Below are 12,389 nucleotides of genomic sequence, written 5' to 3' on the forward strand. Positions count from 1 at the left end.
GTTAAGGTAAACACTTTTAACGCGCTTCGTGAAGGCGTCTTTGCATGATCTATTCAGCCTTAGCGGTCTATTCACGGACTGTTTGCATTATTAGAGCGTAACTTTACAGCTCATTCAGCACTGTGACGTTGGATGGCTTTTGCCTTCCTGAGGGAAAGCATGAATGGATTCTGTGGAAACGCAAGGCCAAGCTAATACAAAAGTGAACAGGGATTAAAAGCCTGCGAGAGTCATGGTTCACTTGAACGTATGTAATATTTAGTGTAACCTCAGAATATGCCGCTTGCCAATACTAGTCTGTTTCAGGGCCATCTTAAAGAATTTAATAGGCTTGTGTACTAAAGTGGACCTCATGAGAAAAGGGCTAAGCCTATAAGGAGAGGTGAGAATATACAGTAGTACGTTTTATTCCTCCACACAATCTTGTACAACTACATTCTCCAAAAATCACGACCGTCGTGTAAGCAGTGACTTAGACATGATGGCAAAGATTTATTCTTAAGTTACAACATTATATACAAACTAAAATTGATTTAAAATCACAAGTAAAAGAGGCAGACTGTTTTGCACAGTATGTACATATGGCATAATTAGATTTCTTTACATACATTCTGATTAAAAGCATGAATTTAATTGATACATAGTTGGAATGTCTACCAACCCTTAACATAACACTTCTTCTGCAAAGAACAAACACAAACGCTGAGTGATTACCATTTGAATTTACGCAAGGCATTATGCCACTCGTCTGTTCCTTCCTCTGTCAACACCCCTCAGTCAAAGCACCGTCTTGATCGATCCCTGGCTATCCCACTTTCCACTTAGCGACCCTGGGTCACATGAAAACTCACTTCCAAGGCGCTTGGACATTGATTCTCCATCACTACATTAAGAGCCCACAGTTAATTACAGAACAAAAAGGCATGGGGTGGCAACTTTACACCCTTTTAACACAATTAAGAGGAGGCGTGTGCGTACACAGTTATAACTGTGTTTCTGCTCCAGAATTTTTTTTTTTTTCCAAATATTTTACTTAAATGCAATTATCACTTCAGAATACACTACAAAGTGTGTGTGAATGAGAGTGTGAATAGTGGGGTTCACTGTGGTATGAAAATTGAAAGTTTGTGATCAGTGCACTGTTTTTCTTTTTGCTGCATTGATTTTGCTACCTGCTACTGAACAAACACAATATTTCACTCACACTACTGTATTTGCCTGAAACGTGCGCTGTGTAATTATGGCCACTCAAGTTTTAGGGGATCCTTCATTGTGGTCGTGATCAGCCAATGGCGTACCGCACACATGCTATTTTTAGACCGTGACGTCGCATCGTAAAGCGGAAGTAAAGCAGAAGTGGGACATTATAGACCCGCCCTCGCATAGAAATAATGTTAATTCTGCTATTTTTCTCTAGTAATCTTTCAAAAACGAACATGCCGATCACACATTGCTTTTTTGGAACTTGTAGAAACGGCTCTAGACATTACGACATATGAAGGATGTTTTCTTCATACGTTTCCCGAAACCGAAAAGTCTGGAGGAAAAAATGTAAAGTATGAATTAACTTTCGCGGACTTTTAACACCAGCTCGGTGAATCTATTTACATTTCATATGCAGTAAACATTTTGTTGGGTTGGCATTAGAGCCTAGTTCGGGCCTAAAAATCCAGCCCGACCCGACACGGCCCGCTGGTATTGAGGCCCGACCCGGCCCGAACCCGATCAATTAAGTAGATTTGCAGTTGGAGTTGGAGTGACGCGGAAAAAAAACACAGCAATTTATTTTCATTTCTTCGAGTTGGCAGAAAAAAACTTAAGTTTTCTTAATGTTTAAGTAGTCTACATATTTTTATGATCATTATAAAAACATTTACACAACGAAATAACGGTGGGATAGTTTAATATAAAAAAATAAATAAATGCGGTTTTGCAGCCACACAGAGGAGAAGATTCAAAAGGATCACATTTGTGTTGCCTTTGTGTGCATAAATAAGTGTCTTTCGTAATGAATTCACAGTTGTCAGAAAAAAAAAATGCAAGTTTACTCAATATCTAAATAGTCTACATATTTTTATGAGAATTATAAAAGCATTTACCATTCCCCCGTCTTCAGTTTGTTTTTAACTTCTCGCTGCTCCATATTGAAAAATAAGTACCACGTGGATGAGGAGTTGTGGAGTTGTGTACACGCGCAAGGCGCCAGAAAAGGAGAAAATAAAAAAGAGGGCGGTGCCTCGGCCATGCGCAAGTGCTACAGCGGGACGACAAGAGGAAAAAGCGGGCGGCGCCACGGCGTTCATGTGAGTGCGTGCTCAAGCAAAAGCGCAATACAGAGAGCCTGCTCTCCATTTTTTTTAATTTTTTTTTTTAATAATTTATTAGTCCGGCACAGCAGCCCGACCCGACCCGACCCGAACGTGAATGCTTAACATTTTGGGCCCGACCCGACCCGGGTTCGGGCACAAGATCTAAGCTCTAGTTGGCATGGTCTTTCAGAGGACAAAGAGGTAAGCCATTTTGATATTTTTAACTTATTTTTTAGCGTGACATTGTGCCCATAGGCGGAGTTTGACTTTTGGGGCTGCGGGGGTCGGGCACAATATGTTGATGACCCCAAAACGCAGTGTCAGCAATAAAACTAACTTACATGAATATTTAAAATAATAAGCTGACAATGAGCGTTTTTGTTTCCCATCATTCTTTAGGGTAATTCTAAATCTGGCTGCTTAGGCAATACTTTTCGCCAACCTTGTCATCCATTGAAATTGGTACGCCCGCCGGTGTCGTGCCAGTGTAGTTACCCTAGTCAAAAATTGGTTTGACCCCCTCTCCCTCTCCCTCAAAAAAAATCTATCAAGGAGTTCCGGCAAGAAATTCCAGCCACTTTCACCCCTACATAGTCCGCTTCGTTTTTGTAAATGTGAACGTGCTTCCGAAGTCTAGTTTGGACCAAACAAACAAACTCCAGAACTCAGAAATCATGCGTCTCAGTCCGCTTTAAGCGCACCCTGCTTTACTTGTGAATACAACCGTAGCAGGATCCGCAAATACCGGCTGTGACAGTACATGCAAGGCATCCTTGGAAGCGGCAGTACAGTATGCACTAGAGCTGAAACGAATACTCGAGAAACTCGAGTAACTCGAGTTTAAAAACTGATCAGAGTAATTTTATTAATCTCGAGGAATCGTTTAATTTTGCGAGTTCTAAGCATCACGTTTTGCCCGGACTACTTTTAATGCAGGACAACGCGCTGACGTCACGTGCGTAGAGGAAGAAGCAATAAAAAAAAAAAAAACCTTACTGCAGCCGACAGCCGCAACTAACTACGCCCACGTTGCTAAAAACTACGCCCGCATGATGCTAGTGTGGTAGCAGGTAGTGTCCGATGCGTCTCATAGATATCGCATGCATTTAGAACTACATGCGAAATGACAGACTCGGCCGCGTCTGGCCAGCGTTAGTAAACAGCCGCCATCTTTAAGCAGTAGACTTCTCAGCACTAATAAATATAACGTTACTGTCACTCGCACACGTAACGTTAGCCCTTCGGAGGGCTAGGTTTCTATTGATTATGACCACTGTCGATGCGTGGCTAACGTGTCTTACATACAGGCTTTATTTAATCTGTAAAAACACAGCGCTGTAGAGTGATGAGGGTGTAAAATTAAAACATAATAAAGCTAACTGTCAGTTTTAGCTCAGTAGTCATTGCTGAATAAAATACCAAGTAGCACTGGTTTTTAATGTGCTCCAAAAAAGCAGGTATCATACATTTATTTTGAACACTGCAAAAACTCAAAATCCTATCTGTACTTACAGTTTAGACTAACTTAAAACTTAACAAGAACTTAAAAATAGCTTGACACAAATGGAAATTCAATGGAAACACGTGGGGAAAACACGAAGCTTTCAAGTGATGTGTGTTATCAAGCGTAATTACATTTTTAGGTAAGAAATATGTTTGTTTTTTGTTTTTTATACGATCTAGAAGTTTTATGAGTGAAAGTGATTTTTTTTTCTAGTCACATCTGAGATGCAATTGTTGGCTGTTTTCAACAATGTACATCGAAAATAAAGACATTGATTGACTGAAAATGGTTAAATATTGGATTTAGTGCTGCAACGATTAATTGATTTACTCCAGTACTCGATGAGAAAAAAATATTCAAAATAAATTTTGTTGCTTCGAGTATTCGTTTAATTAAAGTGGTGTGGATACACTGCCCTCTGGTCTGACTCTTTTCACATGGCTGAAACCAACTGCTCCCTGTTAAGACCAACCTAAGCAAAGTTTTTGTTTGAGCTCATGTTTTTTAATGCATTCATGATTTAGTTTATAAGTATATTTAGCCGTCTTTGTGGGAAAATGTGTCTGAAACCATTTGTTAAGAGCATTGTTTAATTTTTTTTTTTTATTTTATAGCATTTAAGCTAGTGGACTTTTTCTATGTAAGTTAGCCAATTGTTCTTTTGTCGTACATGGATCCTCATTAAAAAAAATAAATAAATACATTATACCGTTTGAGGCTCAGCCCTGGTATTTCAATTTTTCATGTTCCTTATCCGATTACTCGATTATCCGAACTAACTAGTCCATCGATTAATCGACTACTAAAATATTCGATAGCTGCTGCCCTAACTGGATTAAATGTCTTTTTTTTCCTCATGTATATTTATAATTGCTCTTTACCGAAAAAAAATGTTTTATCCGATTACTCGATAGAATTTTCAGTCGATTACTCGATTACTAAAATATGCGATAGCTGCAGCCCTAGTGTGCACGCTTTTCAAAGTTAGCCATGGCTAAATGTTGTTGTGCTGCTGTGAAGGAGTAGCCCCGTCAGATCCCGGGGGAAACTCGGCGTCCTCAATATAATGCATGTGACACAGCAAACCCGGCGTCTTTAATTTAAGTCATAAGACACATACACACGCGCGCGCGCGCACACGCTCACACCGTACCTGTTGTTTATTTGCCGGTTTCACTTGTTAGGCATCGCGAGGCTCTGGGGTGCACACTAGACTGCCACTACAACATGGTGATGCCGTACTCACTCTTAACAAACATTTCCACAAGTATTCATCCTCCATCCGTATGCTGACCTGTCAAAACCCTGCGCTCCATAACTTCCTGAATATGTGACGTCGCGGGCGTGACGTCAGCGTGTGACGTCACTGTATAGGGTGAGTTTTTGGCCACGTAAATTTATTTTCTTTCCAAATGTTATTTAGATGCAATGGTACCATTATTTTGTTTATTGTATTTTTCTTTAATTTATAATGACGCTAATATTGAACAAACAGGAGCGGATAACTGAACTTTTGATTTAATTGGTTTGAGGGGAGGGGCCAGGCGAAATATAGACCCTACTCACCAACGTCACAGAATGACGATTCGCTGTATCCGGCCGCCATATTGTCCGTCTCTGTTTAGCCCTATTCTCAATTGTTTCAATTAGTCGTTCAGTTTATAGAGCAATTCATGGAAACCCCAGTGCTTTCAGACGCTGTAAACTCATTGGATGCGTTGCATGAAAGGCGTTATGTGGAAAAGCTTCAGTCTATCCATTCGCCAGATCCATATTTGATGCCTAAATCGATATTTTTCGACCCGCTGTCTTCGCCCTCTCTGCCTGACATCTGCTACCCTGATATCTACAACTATCTTTTCCACAGAAACTCGGCCTATTCTCACGAAACTTTGAAAAACATTAAGAGCAGCACTCTAAGCAACATTACCCTGTGTGATTTCTAAAATGGCGACAATCAAAAAAAAGAAAAAAGTTGACTGCGATGGCCGACACTTCAAGGATAGGTGGATATTGGACTATTTCTTCAATAAAACACGCAACAACTGTGTCTGCCTCATTAGCAAAGAGACAGTCGCTGTTTTCAAAGAGTTCGATGTGACCCGATAATAACAAGACACGCTGACATGTACAACAACATTACAGGGAAGATACGCAGTGAGAAATTATAGCAACTTGAAGCTAGTTTAATTTCACAGCAGCAGTATTTCGCAAGAGCCCGAGTGTCGAAAGAGAACGCCACAAAGACGAGACTGTTGAAATTATGAATTAAAAAAAAATAATAAAGCAAATGTGACACACAGAAGGGCTTGCTAACATTTCTTTAAATATATTGTTCTATGTAAATCAGCCAAGGTAGCCCCCCGCATTTTTACCACAACAAATCTGGCCCCCTTTGCAAAAGGTTTGGACACACCTGTTTAACTGATGATCCGTAGACGAGGTCAACTTCTTTCACTTGGTCCCAGCTAAATATTATTAAAAATGTAATGATGGTGGAAGAAATAAGCATCTTGAATTTGAAACTGTATGTTGTCGGCGATTAGCCTCGCAATGATCTTAATTGTGGTTGTCAGCCCAAAACCCTCTAAATATATATTAAATGCATCTTACCAGATATAAAATGACTACTACATAATCCGTGGTAATCGTTTGGAGCCCAGTTTTCTTGTCAAATTGCAGCAGTCCATCTCGCTCTCCTCTCCGGGTCTCTCGGAATACGGTAGAACTTCAAGTCTCTCTGTCTATCTTCTCTGTTATTGCAACCAACCGCCACACACGCCTTCACCATTTTGAGTATTAATGTTAACAAGCAGAAAAACACGCCATAATAGGAGGAATTTACGTAGCGGTAATGCGTCAAAACGACGAGTAGATGGACAATATGGCGCGGAGGCGTGGTTGTGACGTCATGTGAGTAGGGTCTATAGAAGAGGGACCTACCTTGCCTACCTCAGTCAGTTGGAGTCACGCAGTGGTGCAGATCCAGTAACCGACCTTTTTATTTTATTCGTCATGCTATGAATGTTTTTGTAAATATGGTGAATTTTTGTTTAACTTTTGTAAAAAATCACTTTTGCTCTTTGTCACAGAACACTGTTGGGAACGTCGTTAATAAAAACACTGAAAAACTTTCAAACTGCTTCGGTTGCCATTCATTGTGAGCACGAGCCCCGCCACAGCTGTGCTAAAGAGTTGATACTTGTTTTGCATGCTGCTGCTGAACGTGTCGTGTGAGAATTACAGTGGCATAGACAGGCAGGGCCTCTCGGGGAGTCTTGTGAGTGTTTTGTGAGTCTTGCTGTCTTGGAAGTGGCGACAATTTGACAGTCCAAAAAGTCACGAAAGTGAGAACGATTCCACACCTGTGTGATATGAGGTACCAAGTGGTTCCCTTTCATGGTTTGATTTTCCTCTATGCATTTTTTATAAACTTCAGTTCGCTCGGCATTTAGTTGGGAGTGAGCCTGACCCTGCCATGCTATGCTACATTACGTGCAGTGTCTCAGCACCATGCTTTGACGCCCCACGCTCCCTCCCCTCCCAGGGCGAGAGCATTTTCTCTTCTATTTGTCCGTTCATTTGCAAGTATTGCTGTGAGGTAGCTCTCCATCCGGACCCTGTTCCTCTTGGTCTAGTGTAAAAGTGCCCTTAGCTTTCGTTAACATCTTAATTCACTAATCGATCTCTTGTACGAGAACTTGTAAAACAGCCCGTTATTCGAATAAACACTGCAATGAGCAGGCTTACGCCAGGTTCATTAACTGTCACACGCTGGGATGCAGAGTAATTAAATGTGACAACACTGCTACTGTACACTCAAACGTGTCAACGAGAGAAAAACACAAAACCCAATTAAATACCGTCAGGTTTAGTTTTATACATCCAACTATTACTTCCGACCATCCCATTTTGTTCACTGAGGCCTAAAACGGGATTGTTTCCTGCCTGTGGGAGCATAGTGCAAACAGCGCACAACCACATTTCATTGTATGCATCCTTAATCAAACATACCCTGTTTACTTTATGAACTGGCACCAGCCTGCTCTAGATAACATTGTCATTTGAAGTCACTTCAGAGAGCCAAGCGGTCCCCGAAGGTGGGATGCAGGGATCTGAGCGTCAGGTCGATTGTTAGTGTCTGAGGCTTGGCCCGGGGTCTCCGGCGGGCTTCGTCTCCTCTAATGGAAAACCATTGTCTGGCACCCAGGACATAGTACTGTGCAGCGAGGCTTCTGTGGACTTATGCGTCAAACTGAATGTTCCACCTCCACCCAGTTCCCACTGAAAGCTATTTTGGATTTGTAACAGCCATGGAAGTCGATTCTCATTAAGAGGTACAAGCAGAATAGAGTGCAGACGGGTGGGGTTTACTGACATCATGATAATGCATACAGAATTCCAAGGGGAACAAAACAAAGTAAAAGGGGGGAAAAATAGGTGCCTTTTTTAATACATTTAATGAGACTCAACCTCTAAAAGTGTCATAACATGGTAACAATAAGGCACTTATTTAATGATGTAAATAGATATGGTGGAGGTTAATTAGCTGCAGTACGAGTGCATGATGTCACTCACCTTAGCAAAGAACTGTTTATGGTTTTCTCAGCCAATAAGTCGCAGGTTCACTATCAGTTCAAAGCACTCACTTGTCTTTGTAAAATACTGTATGTACAGTGGCCATGGAAATCTGAAGGAAATATTCTTAGACAGAACATCTCGAGAGAATAAGGAACTCCATTTGGCTTACGGGTTTACTCTCTTAGAGTGACAACGTGTGACACTTTTTTTTTAACGCATCACTCCTTTTATTGCATCTCAAATTCCCCTGCAGGATTCACCTGTGAACATGTTAGTCCAACACGCTTGCCAAAAGGCAGATATGTCTTTGTGATCCTTTGTGAGTCTTTGGGGAGGTTATTTTCTTGGTGTAGCTCATCGCATCTGCGGAGAGGAAAAAGTAAGAATATGAGCCATTTAAAATCAGAAAATAAGCAGCAGTTTTAATTGTTTTTCACAGCCCAATGCCATTAATGTTAATATTATGCAGCTAATATAATTTTAAGAGAAGATATATGCGAGTTATAATCGATGTAACCAATGTTTTTATAACAGTTATTGACAGAATCATGAGTGAGCTGGAGGCTACCCACTTAACATTAGGCACCTGGGGCTGGTCGCCAGCCAGCTGCAGGGCACTTATCAAAAACAAACATTTACACTCATAATCACGCCTATGGGTATTTTAGAGTGTTCAATAAACCTAAGATTTTTTTGCAATGTGAGAGGAAAACCTGAGCAGACTGGAATTCCAATTTCTTTTATGACAAAAGAAAAACATAATCTGTGTTTGTATACTTTTAAAGGGATCCACGGATAGAAAGACTCAGAGTTAATCATTTGATATTGAAGCCCCTCTTAATGTTTTCGTTTTTATACAATTTGTAAAATTTGTTTAACAAGTAGGTCGCCATTGTTGTTAACGTCGCAGGGCGGTGACGTCACATGGTTACATGGTAAATTTGGACTGCAATTTCACTGCTACGCTGATGACAACCAAATATACAGTGGGGCAAATAAGTATTTAGTCAACCACCAATTGTGCAAGTTCTCCTACTTGAAAAGATTAGAGAGGCATGTAATTGTCAACATAGGTAAACCTCAACCATAAGAGACAGAATGTGAAAAAAAAAAAAAAACAGAAAATCACATTGTTTGATTTTTAAAGAATTTATTTCCAAATTAGAGTGGAAAATAAGTATTTGGTCACCTACAAACAAGCAAGATTTCTGGTTGTCAAAGAGGTCTAACTTCTTCTAACAAGGTCTAACGAGGCTCCACTCATTACCTGTATTAATGGCACCTGTTTTAACTCATTATCCGTATAAAAGACACCTTTCCACAACCTCAGTCAGTCACACTCCAAAGTCCACTATGGCCAAGACCAAAGAGCTGTCGAAGGACACCAGAGACAAAATTGTAGACCTGCACCAGGCTGGGAAGACTGAATCTGCAATAGGTAAAACGCTTGGTGTAAAGAAATCAACTGTGGGAGCAATTATTAGAAAATGGAAGACATACAAGATCACTAACAATCTCCCTCGATCTGGGGCTCCATGCAAGATCTCAACCCGTGGCGTCAAAATGATAACAAGAACGGTGAGCAAATATCCCAGAACCACACGGGGGGACTTAGTGAATGACCTACAGAGAGCTTGGACCACAGTAACAAAGGCTACTATCAGTAACACAATGCGCCACCAGGGACTCAAATCCTGCACTGCCAGACGTGTCCCCCTGCTGAAGCCAGTGCATTTCCAGGCCCGTTTGCGGTTCGCTAGAGAGCATTTGGATGATCGAAAAGAGGACTGGGAGAATGTATTATGATCAGATGAAACCAAAATAGAACTTTTTGGTAGAAACACAGGTTCTTGTGTTTGGAGGAATGGGCCATAATATCAACAACAGTGTGTGAAAAGCTTGTGAGGAGTTACAGAAAACGTTTGGCCTCCGTTATTGCCAACAAAGGGTACATAACAAAGTATTGAGATGAATTTTTGGTATTGACCAAATACTTATTTTCCACCATGATTTGCAAATAAATTATTTAAAAATAAAACAATGTGATTTTCTGTTTTTTTTTCCACATTCTGTCTTTCATGGTTGAGGTTTAACCATGTTGACAATTAGAGGCCTCTTTAATATTTTCAAGTGGGAGAACTTGCAAAATTAGTGGTTGGCTAAATACTGTACTTGTTTGCCCCACTGTAAGCACTGTATTTGTTTATTATAACAATAAATCCACAAGATGGCATTAACATTATTAACATTATTTCTGTTAAAGGGATCCACGGATAGAAAGGCAAAGTCTGTGTAAGTTTTATATGTATTCTGCATAGCTATTTTGATTGGGAAGGCCATTTCTCTTTGCGTTGAGCGCTTTTCTTTTTGTGAACATTATTTTTTTGAGAGAAAGGAATATTATTTTTATTGTGCTTTCACTTAATGATACTGTAGCGACTTAACTGTTCCACCCAAATGCATGATGGGAAGTTGGGCAACCATGACTGTCAGTGGTGTCTGCAAATGGTATACAGTATGTTCTGCGTTGTGTTCAATTAAGCGTGTTAGTAAAAAGATCGTCCCCTGCTCCGCCCAAATGCATGATGGGAAGTTGGGTACCACGGCTGTCAGTAGTGGCTGCAAATGGTAAACAATATGTTCTGCTTTGTGTTCATTTAAGCGTGTTAAAAAAAGATCGTCTCCTGCTCTGCTCAAATGCATGATGGGAAGTTGGGCAACCATGACTTTTAGTAGTGGCTGCAAATGGTATACCGTATGTTCTGCATTATGTTCAATTAAGCGTGTCAAGATAAAGATTGTCTTTTTTCATTCCCCCCATGTCGTTCGCCACAATACTTCTATTTGTTGTGAAAGATTTGCCAAAGCTTATGCCAAAAAAAGGCGCGGTCCAATGAACGCCTGTGTCCACTTGCATTTCTCTGCCTTCTCGCTCTCAATGTGCTAAAACTGCGTCATTGTGAACTGTTTGAGGCAACACATGAACTGGTCATTCCGTGCATACGTTAATTGCTCCAAATATTTTAACGTGATTAATTAAAAAAATTAATTACTACCCGTTAATGCGATAAATTTGACAGCCCTAATATATTATTATTTATGCTACCGAGCTGTATGAGTATGACTTTAGCAACATAAACATGACATCTGTTCAACCCTTTCAATTGGAACCCGAGAGAAACATTAATGAGAATGATAGCGCTGTTGATATTTCACAAAACAACCAGAAAAGCAAAATGAACAGGAAAGACGGGATGAGACGAGGCAAGAGTAGGGAAAAAAAAACGGTGTTCTGCCAAAATGTGCTACACCGGCGAAACGTTAACAAGTGGCGAATTTGACACGCAAAGTACTACTGAGAGCTTTCAGCTTGTTTTGTTTAGATGCATACAGATAGAACATACTAAAGATTTACTTACTTAAACTTAGTAATATCAAATAAGGGGGGTTTTAATATGCTACGTGACTAATGTGGTCAACCAACCAACAATCTGCTTAAAAGTCACAGGAACCATAATGCTTAAAATTATGAGAGGTAAACACATGCAAAAAGTATTTTGAGGCAATGAAAATGTAATAAAAGACTCAATAAAAACATAAATAGTAAGTATTCGCTGTTTTTAACTGATGTGCGCATGTGTTGGACGTCTCGCCGCCTAGAAGGAATTGCAGTAACCCCGTAGTGTTCGTCTGGTGACAGCGACAAACTACGTCATCACCCCGAGCGTCCATTGCGCGCATAAAAAATGGCGCCCTCCGTAGGTCAAAACATGTACTAAATATTAAAGATTTTTAAATCAACCGAACTATTTCATGTTTCTAATGACATATTTTAGTAAAAGACAACAATTGTGGCTTATTAGAGCCTATGAGTCTTTAAGTTCGAGGTTCCCTTTAAATGAGCGTGAATTTGAAACAAATTAATATCATAATAGTATGCTAAAAATGTGTGCTTTTAGAATATTCTAAATTTTTCTTAACTATCAGTACCTTTT

The 12,389-nt window shown here is 40.1% G+C and overlaps 1 protein-coding gene across 1 annotated transcript in view; it reads right to left on the bottom strand.

Moving 5' to 3' along the window:
* Positions 1-416: 416 nt before the first annotated feature.
* Positions 417-12,389, bottom strand: part of khdrbs3 (KH domain containing, RNA binding, signal transduction associated 3) — a 194,311-nt gene continuing 182,338 nt past the window's right edge. Inside the window, exon 11 of the transcript XR_009061836.1 lies at positions 417-8,757. The gene's annotated coding sequence lies outside the window, so the exon portion shown is untranslated. The remainder of the gene's footprint in view (positions 8,758-12,389) is intronic.

The sequence above is a fragment of the Corythoichthys intestinalis genome, chromosome 22, assembly GCF_030265065.1.
Source record: "Corythoichthys intestinalis isolate RoL2023-P3 chromosome 22, ASM3026506v1, whole genome shotgun sequence".
Classification (NCBI taxonomy): Eukaryota; Metazoa; Chordata; class Actinopteri; order Syngnathiformes; family Syngnathidae; genus Corythoichthys; species Corythoichthys intestinalis.